This window comes from Cricetulus griseus, chromosome X, assembly GCF_003668045.3.
Source record: "Cricetulus griseus strain 17A/GY chromosome X, alternate assembly CriGri-PICRH-1.0, whole genome shotgun sequence".
Lineage (NCBI taxonomy): Eukaryota > Metazoa > Chordata > Mammalia > Rodentia > Cricetidae > Cricetulus > Cricetulus griseus.
The window spans coordinates 76,824,851-76,840,605 of NC_048604.1; the positions used below are offsets into that span (position 1 = coordinate 76,824,851).

The window sequence follows — 15,755 nt, forward strand, 5'->3', positions numbered from 1 at the left end:
TATTAGAGTAGATGCAGACCTCTCTAATTTATTCAAACACAATGATTTTCCTACTTATTATTAAAAGTCCTGTGGATATTGGGTGCATATTTTCTGTGGACTGAGGGGATGATAACTATAGATAACTATAGGTGATATCTATAGATAACTGGTTCAATTAATCAACTTTGAATTCCCTCTATAATCAAGTTATAAGCTAAGTAATTGGGACAATTTGAAGGGAGATAAACCCCTGCCGTGATCTCATTTGTATTGGGGAATTAGCCAGATATATAGCACCTAGAAGGAGATTTGTCATTTGTGACTCTGTGGGAATGACAGTAAAGTCTTCAGAAGGCCTTGTAGGAAGAAACAGGACCCAGAATTCTACCTTTCCCCTCAGAACTAAAGGTGTAGAATGCATAATCTGGAAAGTGAATCAATTTTAAGTTTTTTTTTCCTTAGAAAATCTGATACTCTTGGGCTGAATTATGTTCACAAGTGAGTTATGACAAAAAAGCTTCCAATAAGTTTATTTCTGTGCAGGGTTGGTTGCTATGACCTCTTCTCATCTACCTAAATCCTATGTAAAGACTTATTTAATGATATTAAAATGTCTTTTCCTTATAGTACTTGTTTGTTTTAGTGAAAATATAGCTGCTCACTCTTTTTATACAAGTTATACAAAATGAAGCAGAGGACTGTAGCATTTTATGGAAAATCCAGCTATTCACAACTCAGGTTTTAAAATGTAGCTAAAAACTAAGGCACATACACACACACACACACACACACACACACACACACAACACACACCACACACACACACACACATATATATACTCTCTCTCTTTCTCTCTCTTTCTCCTCCTTCTCTCTCTCTCTCTCTCTCTCTCTCTCTCTCTCTCTCTCTCTCTCTCTCTCCTCATTTGGTTTTCCTAGATAGTTTTTGTAAGGTCACATTTGGTTCAAGCTTTCCATGTGGGACTAGAGAGACGGCGATGGATTAGTGGTTAAGAGCAGTTGTTCTTGCAGAGGTCTTGGATATGATTCCCAGCAGCCACATGATTGCTCACAATGTAACTCCAGTTCCAGGAAATCTGATACTCCCTTCTGACCTCTTCAGGCACCAGGCAGGCACATGGATCATAGATATACATGCAGACACACACACACACACACACACACACACACACACACACACACACCACAAACACACACACACACACACACACACACACACACACACACACACACACACACCCCTTTTTTCTTAAAACAAATACAATTTAATGGAAACATCAATGACAAAATATTTCTGTGGCCAAGGTGAATATGTATAAATTATTAAAATTCGTCAAGGTTGTGAAGGAATACTAAAACCTAATTTCAAAGAATTTTGAGGTAAATGTGTTTGAAATAGTTGCCACTTGAGGAGCACCCAGGGCAACTGGCTTTTTTCCCTTAGGAAGCATCCTCAGAATGGTCATCTCCCCCAGGGAATGGAAAGCACTATCCTGACCTTTCACATTATCTGTTCTCATCACCTGGGTACACTCTATTTGCTGAAGTCAAGTGAAAATGTATAAAGTATAAAGTCGGGGTTTTTAAAAGTAATTAATCAATTATTTTTTCTCAGTCCTATCACAGTTTCACCTCCCTCCATCCTCTTTTCCTAGTCCCTCCCTCACCCCACCTGCATCCACTCCTTCTCCCTTCCCTTCAGAAAAGTGCAGGCCTTGATCAATGGGACCATAATGAACATCCAGATGTAAATCCACATACCAATGGACACCTGATTTTTGATAAAGAAGCCAGAAATATGCAATGGGAAAAAAGAAAGCATCTTCAACAAACGGTGCTGGTCTAATTGGGTGTCAGCATGTAGAAGAATGCAAGTAGGTCTATATCTATCATGCTGCACAAAACTCAAGTCCAAGTGGATCAAAAACGTCAAAATAAGTTCAGATACACTGAACCTGATAGAAGAGAAAGTGGGGAATAGTCTTGAACACATTGGCATAGGAGACAATTTCCTGAACAGAACATCAATCACATAAGTGCTATGATTAACAATTGATAAATGGGACCCTATGAAACTGAGAAGCTTCTGGAAGGCAAAGGGCACTGTCAAAAGGACAAAACAGCAGCCTACAGAATGGGAAAAGATCTTCACCAACCCCACATCTGACAGAGGGCTAATTTCCAAAATATATAAAGAACTCAGGAAGCTAGACATGAAAAACCAAAGAATTCAATTAAAAGTGGGGTACATATCTAAATAGAAAATTGTCAACAGAAGAATCCCAAATGGCGGAGAAGCACCTAAAGAAATGTTCTACATCCTTAGCATCATGGAAATGCAAATCAAAATGACTGTGAGATACCATCTTACACCTGTCAGAATGGCTAAGGTAAAAACACAAGTGACAGCTCATGCTGGAGAGGATGTGGAGTAAGAGGAACACTTCTCCATTGCTGGTGGAAGGGCAAACTTGTAAGACCACTTTGGAAGTCAATATAGTGGTTTCTCAGAAAATTTGGAATTGATCCAGTTACACCACTCCTGGGCATATATACAAATAAATGTTAAAAACCCTTCCAAAGTGATTTTGGTTTTCTTTCTTTGATTTTCCATCGCATTTATGTAGACAATTTCCATATTGAAAAGAAGCTGTAGTAAAAGTAAAAATGTCTTGATACTTATATTTAATGATCATGATACTTTTGTTTCACTTTCCAAAGAAAAAACATTAATTTGAACATTCCTGCAACTGTTGATGGTGATGATAGAAAGCCAAATAATAATTACAAGCAATTTTCATGTATTTCTCTGTTTTTCTTTTCACACAACTCTATCATCCTGGCACTATTTTAATTACCATTTTATAGAATACATAACCAAGTTGTGCTTGAGAGATGACCCAGTAGTTAAGGGCAGGTACTACTCTTGGAGAGGAACTGAGTTCAGTTCCCAGAACCCACACTGGGTGGCTCAAAACTGGTAGCAACTCCAGTTCCAGGGCTGTTACTTAACAGTGGTGTGTTTGTGTGACAAAGTAACAAGGGGGTGAACTTGCAACATCTAATCTGGGCTGCCAACTTGACACTTGATAATTGATATAGGAGGACCAAGTCCAACATAGGTAGTGCCATCCTCAGGCAGGTAGGCCTGGACTGCATAAGAAATATAGTTGACCATGAGCCTGCGAGTAAGCCAGTAAACAGCATTCCTCCATAGCCTCTGTTCAGTTCTAGCCTCCAGGTTCCTACTTTGCATTCCTGCTTTGGCTTCCCCAATTATGGATTGTAATGTCAAAGCCAAAGAAATCCTTTCTTTCCCAAGTTGATATTAGTCATGTTGTTTGTCATAGTAATAGAAGCCAAACTGGGACACCCACTTCTGCCCTTCACAGGCACCTGCACTTGTGTGCACATACTCCTCTGCCTCTATATATGTAGCTAAAAATAATTCTGGAAAAATGTGTAACAAAGGAAGAGTGTTTGAAACACTTGACCAAAGCTGCATAGCTGATAAACAGGAAAATTGAGAACAGAGTCTGTGGAAGGCTAGATTATTGTTTAAAAATCCTTGCTACTCATACCTCCAGGAAAGTATATTTGATCACTCCGTTGGTGCTGGCCTTGGCTATGTGACTCAGTCCAATCTCTTGGTGGGTGGTTAAACTTGATTTCCCATTACCGTTGAGCTTGATTATGTACCTGAGTTGACAAGTGTGATTAATCAGAAATGATATAATGCTGGATGTGAAATCTGCTCTTGTGATTCACCATGGACTCATACATTTCTACCATTGTCATAAGGGCACGTGCTAGTTAACCCACTGACTCAAAGAAGATGTAGAACTAATCAGTAACTTGAAGCTAAGCCTGCTGATTCATGGATGGCTATAAGAAAGGGTTGCTGTTTATAAGTTACTGAATTTGATACACTCTGTTATGTATTGAGAGCTACCTGATACTCTAAACAGTATAAATCCAAGAACTTACTAGATTTCATGGGTTCTATTAATTATTATCAGAGCATCACATTTAGAATTACTCCCGAGCCAACATGTCTAAAACAACAAAGCTGGGAAGTGTCAGTCCAGTGGATGCAGATGGGTACAATGGTAGCAGAAATGTTGTGTGGCAACCAACCACTTTCTGATTGGATGTAAGATATTCGCTACAGGTGAAAACACATGATTCAAACTGTGAATCTGGCCAAGAATAAATGGTTGTGGAGCTCATAGGCCCCAGGAATGGATCTGCTATAATTAGTTGTATCAAACATCCCTCTAAATTCACACCTCTATATCCACAGATTAGTGTAACTCTCAGACATTATCAGAGAAGTTCCTTTGTGCAGTGTGTGGTGCTTAACACAGAAACTCCAAATTGGTCAAAGTGCAGAGAATAATTTTTTTTTTTTTTTAGTTCTAGTTAGGGAACAAGCTTGTTTCACATGTAAGTCCCTTCTCCCTCTCCCTCCCCTCACCCCTATCCCTCTTCCCCCACCCCCAGCCTACCCCCACCCCATCCACCCACCACTCCCCAGGCAGGGTAGGGCCCTCAACAGGGGCTCTGCAAAGTCCACCAAATCTTCCTGTGCTGGGCCTAGGCCCTTCCCCATGTGTCCAGGGCCAGAGTGTAACCCTTCACATGGGATGGGCCAGAGAATAATTGTTAATGGAGTGTGCTCAGCCACATGTGGAACACCTGAATCAAATCTCCTCTACAAGACTCAGGGATTATCACAGAAGAGGGTCCAGAAATATTGTTAGAGCAAGGTCAGAGAGAATTAGAGTTAAATAGTGTCTCTGGATATGACAGGACAGCTGCACTCATGAACACGCAGGAGCTGTGGTTACCTGCACAAGGACTGCACCGGATCAAGTCAATGTTTTAGCTCAGAGTGGGAAGAGGTTTATGAACCCCCACCCCAAACTGAGGCACTCCTGACAGTTGATGGCTTCTAAAGGAGGGAGAGTCAGTTCTCCTTAAATTTCCTGGTAGGTCACCTCTATTCCAGTGGATAGCCCCATACCAGGAGAATATGGAAAATGCAAATCGGAGTCAGTGGGTTATTAACAAAAGAGGATATGAAGTCAGGGGCGAGTTAGGGAGGTGGGGTAGATTTGGAAGGAGTTAGGGGGAATAGGAGTGAATATGATCAAAACACATTGCATGAAATTATTAAAGAATAAAAATGTGCTAGCCATCTGAAATGATTAACTCTGTAGTAGTATTTGATATAACTCTAGAACTATTCTCCTTGGAAGTTATACATTTTTGTACTATTTCTCTCACATACTTTAAAAAACAGAAATATAGTGATTTGGTTTTGTTCAATATCAAGTTCACACAGCTTACATGTTCATTTCCTGCCCCTCAACTTCCAGATGTAATCCACTTAAGAGTTTGGGATCATGCCTGCCACTCTGAAACAATATCTGAGATGGATAAGTGAACATATTTTGAATGACACAAATGGTTCCCATCTACGGAAAGCAATGACAGGTAAGGAAATGGAAAACTGGATATTTGCAATAAAAATAACTAACGACACGAAGAGGTTTGTTCTGCACCAATGGGCCAGAGATGTAAAATTTAGATAGAGATGTGGACAACAGCTACCTGAGTAATGACAGACTTTGTTTTTACCCTTTTAAGGTGTGCTGATCTTCTGCATTTACAATCAGGCTGAGAAATGTGGAAAGCGGGTCAAGGTCTTGGTTTGAACTTGCGTGTGCTTTGTTCTAGAAGCTTTAGGGCATAAAATGCATGGGAGATTACATAGCTTAGACACCCCTGGTGATTGTCTACCTTCCTCCTGTGTACCCTACATTTATTTCCCATGGTGTTTTCTAAAATGTATTCTATGGGTTTATGATTTTGTGAGTATATAGGTTTTGCAAATGCATGATCACTCAAAAATTCATTCTATTGCAAGGATTCCCATGGACATAGGAAATTGAATTATAAAAATCTTCAGAGAGTGGTGGAACATGCAGCATTTCTTAGACCATTTGTCTACATATACTATTCAAGGAGTAACTTCGAGTGTCAAAGTGATACAGAACATATGTTGAGGAATTTTTCCTCTAACATGTTTCTCTAATGAAATTTTTGGTGCTTCAGGGGACCCTATTCTTATAACATTCAGTGAGATAAGTAGGGAATATGCTTTATTGACCTGATTCCTCTTGATGGAGAAGGGGAAGCTGCCTGCATAAATCTCCACGGCAGTGAGTAAGATGTATAAGTTCTGCCATCTAACTTGGTGAAATAAAAGTCTAGCTTTACTACTTGTTAATGGTATGAGTTTGGGCGTCTGTGCTACATGGCTCAGTCTTACAAGTTTGCTGTGAAATGTAATGACAGAATAATTAGAAGACAGCAGAATCCCTGACACATGGTAGGTTCTCAATACATATAATCTTAAACTGTAATATTATACATCTTAATAAGGAACTTGTAGCCAGGATATAAAAACAAAAATTGGAAATCAGTTGTAAAAGGCAACCTAGCTTATTTCCCTTAAAAAGACAAAAGATCTAAATACTAAAATGAGATGTATAAATGGCTTAAAACATATGAAAAAATGTTCAACATTGTTAGTCACCAGAGAAATAAAGAACCACAATGAGATACTATTTTATCCCTACTAGGATGACTACAAGAGAAAAGGTGGGATGCTGGAGAGGTAGATTAGTGGTCAAAAGCACTGGCTGCTCTTCCAAAGGGAGCAGGTTTGATTCCTAACACGCACATGACAACTCACAACTGTCTATAACTCTAGGTCCAGGAAATCTGATGTCCTCTTCTAGCTTTTGGCACCAGGCATGCATGTGGAGCACATACATACACACAGGCAAAAATTCATACACATAATGTAAACAAACAAACAAACAGAAGAAAACATGTGGTAAGTATTAAAGAGGATATAGAGACTTCAGGAGCTTTATATACTGATATGAGAATGTTAATATGATATAGCTGCTTTGAAAGTAGACATTCCTAACACATAATACTAGATTTAGTATGAGACAGCAATTCTACTTGTAAGAGAAAATAAAAAATAATTCACATAAAACTCGTAGATGATTGGTCATGACAGTTTCATTCATAAATAGACCCCAAATGAAAATAATGTAAATGTCTAGCAACTCATGATGGGTACAGTGGAATTTTTTTAACAACCAAAGGACATGAGACACTGATACATGCTATGGATGAATTTGGAAAATAGTATTGCATCTGAAAGAAGTTAGTCACAGAAGTCTACTTGGTGTATGGTTCCATATGTATTAAATCTCCAGAATATGCAAATGGTTATGAAGAAATGGAAGAAGAGAGAACCTCTCAGAAGGATTGGGGAATGATGTCTAATGGCTACAGGAAAGGTAAAAAAAGGTATCAAGTTAAATTTTGGTGACATTTGTACAACCCTGCAAATATACTAAAAAGCACTGAGTTCTGTTTTTTTTTTTTTTTGTATGCTGTGCAGGGATCAAACCTAGTACCTTACGAATGCTATGCAGCTTAAATGAGCAAATTGTGAGATATGAGAATTATATTTCTACATTTTCAGTTAAATGTAGAAACTATTTTCAGTTAAAAATAGTTAAAACTATTTTCAGTATTATTAAGCAGGATTGCTAGTACTGGGTCTTGGGAATTCTTCACAATTTATGGAATGCTTGGGAACAGTTGGATGCTTCTCATAGCTGTTAATTGTGTTGTGGATTAAGACATTTCCAGGGGAGTATCACAAATGAGTTGGAAGAACTGGAAAATTGCTTCCTCCCTCTATGATTATGGTAGGGCTTTATGTTGAATCTTATTGTTTCATTACAGCCTTGGCTTCTGATTGCTAAACTGGTTGAGGCAAGATGTAGACAAAGCCAAATCAAAGCCCATTGAGATGATCATGACTGGGTGTCTTTGATTCATACTGGCCAGAGAATTTCTCCTTATTTTCAGATTGGCTTTGGGGAATTTATTTTATAGAGTTAATCTTCAGATGGGAGGTGATGATTCCATTGAGTTTGATCGATAAGGTCCAATGTTCTTCATTTATCGAACACAAAAATCATTCCCTTTCAACCAGCTCTCAGCATATCTGACAATGTATAGTCTTAGATATTCTGTCTTAGATTGGTAACCAGTGTCTGTCTATCATGCACCCTTCCCTATCTTTTCCCCCTTCTTCCCTATGTTATTTTGTACAGTAATGTTTGAGGGATTATTGTAGATGTCATGAAATTTCACCCCTAAATATATCATCTGAAGAACAAAGACATTCTACTATACAACCACAATATAACTATTAGACCCAGGAAACAACATTCATCATCACACACACACACACACACACACACACACACACACACACACACACACACACACACAATCTGTAGATGTCCTCAGTTATCATCCACTTTTGTTTTGGTAACCTTTCTGGAAAATTTTCTTGTTTCATAGCTGGGTCAAAAATACTGGGGCAAAATCAACTTAAAGAAGGGAGGATTTATTTTGGCTCACAGATTGAGGGTATAGTGTATCATGATGGAGAAGGCATGGTGAGAAGCCTTAGGTAGCTGGTCAAATTGTATCTGCTGTCAGGAACAGGGAAGAATGCTTGTGCTTAGCTCACTTGCTCCTTTTATTTAGTGGAAGATTCCACTCCAAGGAATGGTGCCACTGCAGGGTGGGTCTTCACACCTCTATTAACTTAATTTAGATGGTCATTCACAGGCATTCCCAGAGGCTAACGTAATCTACATATTCTAGATCCTGCCAAGTTAACAATCAAGATTAGTCATCACATACGCCTTTTTGTTTATCATGAAGTGTTATGCTTTTCTTTTCACTTGCTGTCACTCTGCTGGTCTCACTTCACAGCTTTGCTTACAGTTGAGTCTTTAGTACAAGTTTCCCCACAGTTCTGCTCACACTATCCCACAGTATGCTGCTGATAGGAGATACTCAATAAATGTTCACAGAGTTAGATTGGGGTGAATATGTTGGTGTGAGATCCTTGTACTGATGCCAGGGAAGGTGTGTGTGGGGGGTGGTGGGAGGCTGGGAGGTTGAAGGGACTTCTAGGGCTCATAGGCAGTAAGACATACTTTGTTCAGGCCAGGTGAAGGCTGCCAGGCTGGCAGCAGGCACCCAGACACATGCCAGCACATACAGGCCACACATAGGCGGGCACAGGCACACATATAGCAGCACACAGGCTTACAGTCGGGTTGGCTGGAGAAAGTAAAGGTTCAGGCCTCTGACCTAATGACTGCATTTATACCTAATCACACAAAAGTGGCACTCTGCCAAATCCAGTTATATAACAGATTGCATAACTGTTTACTTTGGGGTCCCTAGATAGCCGGCATCAGCCATGTTTTAGGAGACCTATACCAGATATCCATATCAGTGTCATGTTGTCTAAACACAAACTGGCCCTTATGGCCTTCTGTTCCCTCAGCCAGTCAGGGTCCATGTTGCAGAGACAAATGTTGATTCTTCATCTTTAAAAGCTCAAGATGAGTTTGCAAGGAATGCCATTTTTCCTTTGCATTTTTGACACTGTTATTTGCCTTGTACATTCTGTTTTTACTGTACTCGTATTAGCACAGGTTTATTTTTTTCAATGAAAAAGAAAGAAAGAAAACAAGTCTGTAGGAACTGGCACTGTTCCTTAAATTTGTAAGACCTCTAAAATTTTGATTTCTGCCAATGCTGTAGACTTATCCTCCTGAGCTGATTCCAAATTTTGCTTCTGTGCAATGATGCTAATTTTTACTGGCTCTTTTGTGTGTGCAAATCTTCTTGTATTATGTAAATCTTCTAAAATGCAAAGCTAGGGAGAACACTTTACCAAGCTTGTATTCAGCAAGCTGGAATTGTTAATGATGCCCTTCAGTTTGTCAAGTTTCAGAAAAGAAATCCAGGTGATATTTTTAAAAAATTAACTAGTGTGTGTGTGTGTGTGTGTGTGTGTGTGTGTGTGTGTGTGTGTCCACACAAGTATACAGGTCAGGATTCTCTCCTGCCACCTTTTGGGATCTGGTGGTTGAAACTTGGATTCTCAGATCTGCCTGCTAGCATCTCTACCCTCTGAATCATCTCAGTGGTCCCTACTGATATTTTTAATGGAGCGATATTCAACTTATAAATTAACCTAGAATATTTATCATGTTAATGTTTCTTAACTGAAAGCATGGCTCATGGCTCCATTAATTTTCCACATTCTTTACTTGTATATAAGAAAGTTATTGATTTTATGTTAATTTTATAATGTTCTACTTTATTAAATTGTCGTACTTGTTTGTAGTAGTTTTCACATTGACACTTTGGATATTACAAATATAATATCACTCTAAGTGAAGATAGTATCACTTTTTTCTTTCAAAATGTTTTCCGTCTCCAATTAATTTTTCTTGTATTCTTGCATTAGCTAATGGCTACAACATATTATCAATAGTAGTGGGAAGAATGGGCACCCTTGTCTTGTACCTGACCTTAGTAGGAAGACATCTAGTATGTTTCCAGTAAATTCTACATTGGATTTTGTATGGATACTTACAAAGCTGGGACATTATTCACCAATTCCAATTACATGCACAAGTATTAAATTTTTGAATACCTTTAACATCCAGAAAAATAAGCAAATGACTTCCTTTTTATGGCATTTTAAAAACTCTAAATTGGGCCACCTTTTTATTCCTGGCAAAACACCTGCTTATAATACAATACAGTATATTAAAAGTATGAACTGTTTGATTCTTCATGTTAATAGTTAATTTACAATTGTTTTGAGACAGAGTCATACCATGTGACCCAGGCTGACCTTGAACTCATGGTCCTCTTACATGTTGGGTCCGCAGGCATATGCTACATTTCTGGCTATCTGCTTCTATTCTTTTAAGTTTTATTTTTAACTACTTGGTTGTCTAACTTGCTTTTCCTTTTTCCATATAGTTTGATATTTTAAAATTTCCTTTTGTAACCGTTTTAGCTGTAGTCCACATATTTTATATGTTGTATTCTCATTAAAATTATTTTCAATACATTTTGCAATTTCCTTTTGTACTGCTCTTTTCTCTTACAAGTCTTTTCACAAGGGATTGACATGTGAAACAAGCTTGTTCCTAATTTGAACTAATAAAAAAAGAAAAATGTGTTATGACTTAGATATACTAAATGTTTATGAATGTCCAGATATGTTTTGATTTGTTTTCCTTGTTGAGACAGGGTTTCTCTGCATATCCCTGCCTGGTATGGAACTTGTTCTGTAGGCTAAGCTGGCCTCAATTTCACAGGGCCTGCCCCTGCCTGTCAAGTGATGAGATTAAAGGTATACACCACCACACTCAGCCAAATATGGTTTGGAAAGAACATTTACTCTCTGCTACCAGGGTTTCATATTAAATATAAACATATGTAATATATGTGAATGATGATATATCATTATTGCACTCATTTTATTGTTTAAGTTTTTCTCTTTATTAACTTGCTCATTGTTTTCTAAAATGCAGTCCTAGAGATAATTGATAATATGATATACGATTACTTTATGAGAAAAGTTTGTTCATGATACATCTTTCATTAAGGTTGTATAGATTCTATTTTATAAACATGTTCCTGTGGGGCCAAAGGCTTGTTATAGAAATGAGTAAGAATGTGGTATATTTTTCCATTCCATGTGAGGTGCTCACATACATCTTTCATCTCTAGCCTGAATAGGTTCTGTTTTATAAGCACACATTTTCTGTGGCTCAGAATAGGCCTATCTGTACTATCTAACAAGAAACTTTGAATTTTCCATTTGATTGATTTTTCATTGATAAAAGTGTAACCATGTGATAGAAATGTCAAAGAAGATGGAATTTTTCAAAAAGCCAGGTGTAAATTGAAGGCACATGTATCTATAAACATCAATAGAGCAGAGAACACTAGAGGAATGGTAATTTATAAGTTGAGATTAGGGTATATACATGAAATTACTTATGTAGCTGTTCAATACACACTTACTTATTATGCTATAGGCAAAAGATTATGAATACGAATGTACCAAATGTCAACTTTCACCTTGAGCTAGACTATAATCTTCATAGATCACTACTTCTTTATCTTTTTAACTTTTCACCTGGTGTTCTTTACTCAAGGTTGTTCAGCTCAGGTTTTGGGACCAAAGATTACCAAAAGTACAGAGATTTTTAAATGAACTTAAGCTCATTAGCTATGATAACCAAAACTAAATCTGTCAATTGGGCCCTCCTGAATTTCTGCTTAATGGAGACAACTGGGTCCAAGTTGCCATGCTGTGGGACTCTAGATTGTGTATGGCAGCCCTTGGAATTCTGGGCTGCACAACCTTTGCAGTCCAATATGGCAGTTGTCTATAGAAGCAGTCTTGCTCCATTTTCTCTGCTAAGAAGTCTATGCTAAAGTGCTCTTTTCTTAAGAGAAGAAAAGTACAAAGGCACTAAGACATTGTGGTTTGCTACATTCCAGAGAATTTATCATTTTTTGAGGGACTCAAAGAATTTTTTGTTACCATCTACAGGACATGTACTATGTCTGCATTTCTTAGAAACTCTTTGATGATTGATGAAATGGACCTGAAATCAGAAATTAATCATTTCACTTCTGTTTGTGTTGTTTCAAAGTTAAATTTAAGTCTAAAGTTCAAAGTTTTACCTTTTGGCACAAAATTCAACAGTGGTAACGGTGCTGAGAAAGTGAACCAAATTTTACATTCTATACCAGAACACTGTAGAAATTTCTACTTGGTTTATTTGAATCTACAGCTTAGGCTTAGTCCACAATGATGAACACTGAAAACTTAGCCATGTTCAGAAAGTTAAAGTAAAAAAATAAAATGGAATGTATTATTCTATGCAAGTTTTTAGTGGTGGTAGTCAGACTTAATTTGAGTTGTGGTGATTCTGCTAGTGTTTTGGCCCAGTGATCAACTGTATGTTTAGCAAGGCCCTGTGTGTTATTTCCAAACGTAATAAAAATGCCACATAAAAGTCATCTAGTCCATGGAAACTTCACACAAGTGAGCAGAGCTTAATCTTAATGCTCACCTCAGGTCGTATAGCGTTGTTAGGCATTGCTGTGTATTTCCCCAGTAACCCAGGCCTTTTAATGTGTATATACAGGCCAGTATGTTTTCTGTGTAAACCCACCTGCTTGTCCTATCTTCCCATTTAGGTGTTAATCTTTGGAACTTGGGAACTTCACCTTCATGTTTGACTGAATGGGAGAAATATTAAATATTTAAATCCATATTAGGTACTCAAGAAATGTTAGAGACACAAAAATTGTTCAGGACATTTTGAATGTTTAAAACAGCATCTTCATTTGCCCTCCAGTCATAAAATAAAAATGCTGAGCTAGTGAAATTGCTTGGACTTGACATGTATCTGATGGCCAGAGCAGTAGCGAATCTGCTGACAGCCCTGGACAGGGGGAAAAAACCACACTGAAATGTTTGTAATGCTGTTTCAGGGAAATGATAGTTTTAAAGAAGTGCAACACATTATTTAGAGGCTGTGGATGTAATCCAGGCCTTTGAAGTGGGAAGAAGATCTTAATTAGTAAGAAATGGGAAGATTGAATGTGTTCCTGGAGGACCCAACTTGAAGAGGTATGCTTATCATAGATGCAGATGATATATATTGCACACTGGCTGCAGAGCTGCTTTGACAGTACAGAAGCCTTTAAAGTTGTGGAGCACATCTGCCCTCAAGTTTGCTCAGCATCTAATGAGCAGGCATTAATCACGTCCAACTTGGAGGCAGTTCATAAAGGGACAAGGAAGATGATTTAAAGCTTGGAAAATAAAGCCTATAAGGAGAGGTTCAAACAAATCACATTATTAGCTTGGCAACAAGGATTTGAGGAGTGAGGACTTGCAGTCAGCCCATGCGAGGTTGTTTTTGTTGGGATGCCATGCTTAATGAGAAGCTTCTTGCAGGAATTCTAAGATTTCATTTTGTTGGTCTTACTTTAAAGACATATTCATACACAAACTCAGAAAACATGCATGAGGAAGGAGAATACCTTTTAACCTTATCATCCAGAAGAGACATTCAAAGCTGGTGTAGAGAGGCTGAGTACAAAGTCTGGGGACAGGGTTTGCCTAGATTGAAATGGTTTTGCAGTATTTCTGTTAATTTCAGTTAACAGATGACACACACTTGTTTATTTACTGTGTCTTCACAAGTAGACAAGCTTTACAGGGCTGGGGATTATGTTCTTCTCACTGATGTGCTCTCAGAATCTAACATAATGTTTAGGACATAATAAATACTTAATAACAATGTTAAGACCAGGCATGGTGACTCATGCCTGTAATCCCAGTACCAGGGAGGCTGAAGCAGGAGCATTATTGTGACCATGAAGCTAGTCTGGGTTATATAGTAAGTTTGAGGCCAGCCTGGGCTAAAGCTTCAGACCTTGTCTCAGAAAGAGAAAGAAATACACAAAGTTTTACTATGCACATGAAGACTACAGACACATATAATATCAACATGAAAAAGATCACCCTGCACATGTTATTTTTGTACTTTTTATGAAGTGTGACAATCTTTTAATGTTATTAATATTCAACATTATCTTGAATAGTAGCAAGATGCTTTGCTATGTGGTTGTAGCCTCAGGTATTTAACCATTGATCTACTTGTGGACATTTAAGGTGTTTCTAGTTTTCTTTTATTTCTAATAATACAGAAATAATCATGATTGTTACTAAATACTTCTTCATGGGAATTTTTCAAAAGGGGATTTTTACAAGAGACAGTAAGCTGTCACTCACTGAAGGTCTTGATTTAGCCAGTGGTGCTACAGTCCTGCATGGAGTTGGTGATCAGGATCAAAGTGTGCTTGAACCTTTGTATGTGCCTGTATTGCTGTCTAAGCTACCCATACCTCCACCTTACACAACAGAATAGAGTTTGTAAAAGATATGGAGGAAAGAAGAAAATTCTCTGCAGAGAGGAGATAAATTATCATAATATTTAAGACAGGAATCATGGTGTTAATTTTCTTTTGTCATGTTATTTACAGCATCAGAATGGCTGGTAAATTGAATCATAGCATAAAGGAAAATATTGACTGCCCGTGTTAGGCTTAGTTGACCATTCTTTCCTTAACACTAGAAAACTAAAGTTATTGTTTTATTCACATTTTCTATTGCTATGATAAAACACCATGGCCAAAGCAACTCGGGAAGGAAAAGATTTATTTCATTTTACAACTTTTCATACTCCATCACTGAAGGAAGTCAGGGAGGAACCTGGAGGTAGGAGTTGGTGCAGAGGCCACAGTGTGTGTGTGTGTGTGTGTGTGTGTGTGTGTGTGTGTGTGTGTGTGTGACTGAACCCAATACCTTGTATATGTATGATAGGCGGTTTCTTTACCACTGAGTTATATCCCCAACCTTTTATAAACTTTCTGTTTTGGATAAGGGTCTTACTAAGTGTCCCCGAGTATTCTTGAACTTGTTATTCTTCTGTTCCAGCATTCCAAATAGCTAGGATTACAGGCCTATACTACCAGACCTGGCTGATTTATGTTTCATGAAACTAATTACTTCTAAGGATTGTCTGTGTATAAAATGTCTGTCTATAAAATTCTCTTTCTAATATTTTATTCATCAAATTGGAAAATTGGTTCTAAAAATCTAAAAAGGTGATTATGAAATTCATTCAAACATGACCTTTAGAATCTATCTCCTAGATAATATTTTCTTCACC

General features: G+C 37.9%; 1 long non-coding RNA gene across 1 annotated transcript in view; it reads left to right on the forward strand.

The window, feature by feature from the left end:
• The window catches only part of LOC113837537, a 35,886-nt gene that overhangs the window by 8,075 nt on the left and 12,056 nt on the right, over positions 1 to 15,755 (forward strand). Inside the window, exon 2 of the long non-coding RNA XR_003488180.2 lies at positions 5,385 to 5,502. This is a non-coding gene — a long non-coding RNA (uncharacterized LOC113837537). The remainder of the gene's footprint in view (positions 1 to 5,384; positions 5,503 to 15,755) is intronic.